Source organism: Trachinotus anak, unplaced genomic scaffold (genome assembly GCF_046630095.1).
Source record: "Trachinotus anak isolate AG129_WGS33_773 ecotype Australia unplaced genomic scaffold, CSIRO_AGI_Tana_v1 ptg000056l, whole genome shotgun sequence".
Lineage (NCBI taxonomy): Eukaryota > Metazoa > Chordata > Actinopteri > Carangiformes > Carangidae > Trachinotus > Trachinotus anak.
Genome location: NW_027273907.1, coordinates 567501 through 570925, shown reverse-complemented (window position 1 = coordinate 570925; position 3425 = coordinate 567501).

Here is a 3425-nt window from a genome sequence, read left to right as displayed (position 1 = left end):
CTAACCCTAACCCTAACCCTAACCCTAACCCTAACCTAACCCTAACCCTAACCCTAACCCTAACCCTAACCCTAACCCTAACCCTAACCCTAACCCTAACCCTAACCCTAACCCTAACCCTAACCCTAACCCTAACCCTAACCCTAACCCTAACCCTAACCCTAACCCTAACCCTAACCCTAACCCTAACCCTAACCCTAACCCTAACCCTAACCCTAACCCTAACCCTAACCCTAACCCTAACCCTAACCTAACCCTAACCCTAACCCTAACCCTAACCCTAACCCTAACCCTAACCCTAACCCTAACCCTAACCCTAACCCTAACCCTAACCCTAACCCTAACCCTAACCCTAACCTAACCCTAACCCTAACCCTAACCCTAACCCTAACCCTAACCCTAACCCTAACCCTAACCCTAACCCTAACCCTAACCCTAACCCTAACCCTAACCCTAACCCTAACCCTAACCCTAACCCTAACCCTAACCCTAACCCTAACCCTAACCCTAACCCTAACCCTAACCCTAACCCTAACCCTAACCCTAACCCTAACCCTAACCCTAACCCTAACCCTAACCCTAACCCTAACCCTAACCCTAACCCTAACCCTAACCCTAACCCTAACCCTAACCCTAACCCTAACCCTAACCCTAACCCTAACCCTAACCCTAACCCTAACCCTAACCCTAACCCTAACCCTAACCCTAACCCTAACCCTAACCCTAACCCTAACCCTAACCCTAACCCTAACCCTAACCCTAACCCTAACCCTAACCCTAACCCTAACCCTAACCCTAACCCTAACCCTAACCCTAACCCTAACCCTAACCCTAACCCTAACCCTAACCCTAACCCTAACCCTAACCCTAACCCTAACCCTAACCCTAACCCTAACCCTAACCCTAACCCTAACCCTAACCCTAACCCTAACCCTAACCCTAACCCTAACCCTAACCCTAACCCTAACCCTAACCCTAACCCTAACCCTAACCCTAACCCTAACCCTAACCCTAACCCTAACCCTAACCCTAACCCTAACCCTAACCCTAACCCTAACCCTAACCCTAACCCTAACCCTAACCCTAACCCTAACCCTAACCCTAACCCTAACCCTAACCCTAACCCTAACCCTAACCCTAACCCTAACCCTAACCCTAACCCTAACCCTAACCCTAACCCTAACCCTAACCCTAACCCTAACCCTAACCCTAACCCTAACCCTAACCCTAACCCTAACCCTAACCCTAACCCTAACCCTAACCCTAACCCTAACCCTAACCCTAACCCTAACCCTAACCCTAACCCTAACCCTAACCCTAACCCTAACCCTAACCCTAACCCTAACCCTAACCCTAACCCTAACCCTAACCCTAACCCTAACCCTAACCCTAACCCTAACCCTAACCCTAACCCTAACCCTAACCCTAACCCTAACCCTAACCCTAACCCTAACCCTAACCCTAACCCTAACCCTAACCCTAACCCTAACCCTAACCCTAACCCTAACCCTAACCCTAACCCTAACCCTAACCCTAACCCTAACCCTAACCCTAACCCTAACCCTAACCCTAACCCTAACCCTAACCCTAACCCTAACCCTAACCCTAACCCTAACCCTAACCCTAACCCTAACCCTAACCCTAACCCTAACCCTAACCCTAACCCTAACCCTAACCCTAACCCTAACCCTAACCCTAACCCTAACCCTTTCCCCCCCCCCCTTTTTTTTTTTTTTTTTTTTTTTTTTTTTTTTTTTTTTTCTCCTTTTCTTACCCCTTTCCACTATCCTACGCTAACCATAACCCCACCTTAACCCTACCAACGTTTTATTTATCTCTAACATTGACCTGACCTCTACCCTAACCATAACCCCACCCCACTTGAACCCTAATCTTAACCTTTGACCTCACAACTTATCCCAACCCTATACTAACCATAACCCCACCTTCACCCTACCAACGTTTTACTGATCCCTAACGTTGACCTGACCTCTACCCTAACCATAACCTCACCCCACCTCATCCCTAACCTCAACCTTTGACCCCACAACTTATCCCAACCTACCCTAACCCTATCATTGACCTTTACCGGTCAGTGAGACTGGAGCCCTTGATGGTGTACTGGATAAGACTGTGGACACTGACACGGGAGACCTGGGTTCAAACCCAGGTTGTAACCTCTATCCAATAGGGGCCCACAGTCTGAAAAAGATTTCACCAGTCTAATCCTACCATCATTCTTACGGCTGCCCTTGTTTTATCCCTTCTCAGCTCCTTTTATTTTATTTTTTAGAATTTTACCATTATTTTAAACCATAACCCTCTTAAAATGGATCATGGTTTCCTGGGTCCCCCCGGTGGTGTAGGGGTTAGGGTTGTGGACCCCCAAACAGATGACTGGGGTTCAAAACCCAGCCCTAGCAAAAGAGCAGTATTGCCTAACAAAATACTAAAACACTAAGGAATCCACAGCCCAACCCCCACCACCCCTAAGTGAATTTTAAGCACCTGGTACTATCTTAAAAGAGACCTATTTTAATGTTTTTAATGGGTCCTCGTGTGCCCGTGCCCTTCGCAGCCCTCCCAAGAGTGCTGCGCCTTTTACCTAACCTAACCCTAGTCAGGGCGCTTTCCTAACCCTAACCTCAGTGGGTTTATTGCCTAACCCTAACCTCAGTGATATTTGTGTGTTCAAGAGCCTGAAGAAGACAAAACACAGTCGAAACGTAGCTACAAGGGCACACAATTTATTAAAAAGCACAAGAAAGTGAATAAAAAGCATAAATAAGAGAGATTAAAAAGCACAAGAGCAAGAATAAATATAATAAAAGAAGCATAAATTCATGGATTAAAAAGCATAAATATATTAAAAAGCTAAAAAAAAGCACAGTTAAAAACAGACGTTACCTAAGTTGATGGAGGTTAGTTGATTTTATTAAAAGCCCAGAGAGGTTAATTTTTTGAGCCAGTAGGCATTTGATGATTGATGGAGGCACTGGTATGGGGGTTTCGTACCGTATCGTGGGCCAGGCTGGATCACGGTACGGTACGTAGGATTTGGATGGGGGAGTGGCCTGAGTGAAGGACCGTGCACCACTGGCTCTAGTAGCCAGTCTCTTTTCTTCACCTGACTCAGCCTGTGCCTCACTTGGGTGGCTCTCTCCATCGGGTAAGACCAGTTGGGTCCTTTAATTTTTACCAGGTGCCAAACCCTAAGGATACTCAACCCTAGTCGGGTGGGTAAATGTTTCTAGCCCTAGTCAGGGCGCTTTCCTAACCCTAACCTCAGTGGGTTTATTGCCTAACCCTAACCTCAGTGATATTTGTGTGTTCAAGAGCCTAAGAAGACAAAACACAGTCGAAACGTAGCTACAAGGGCACACAATTTATTAAAAAGCACAAGAAAGTGAATAAAAAGCATAAAT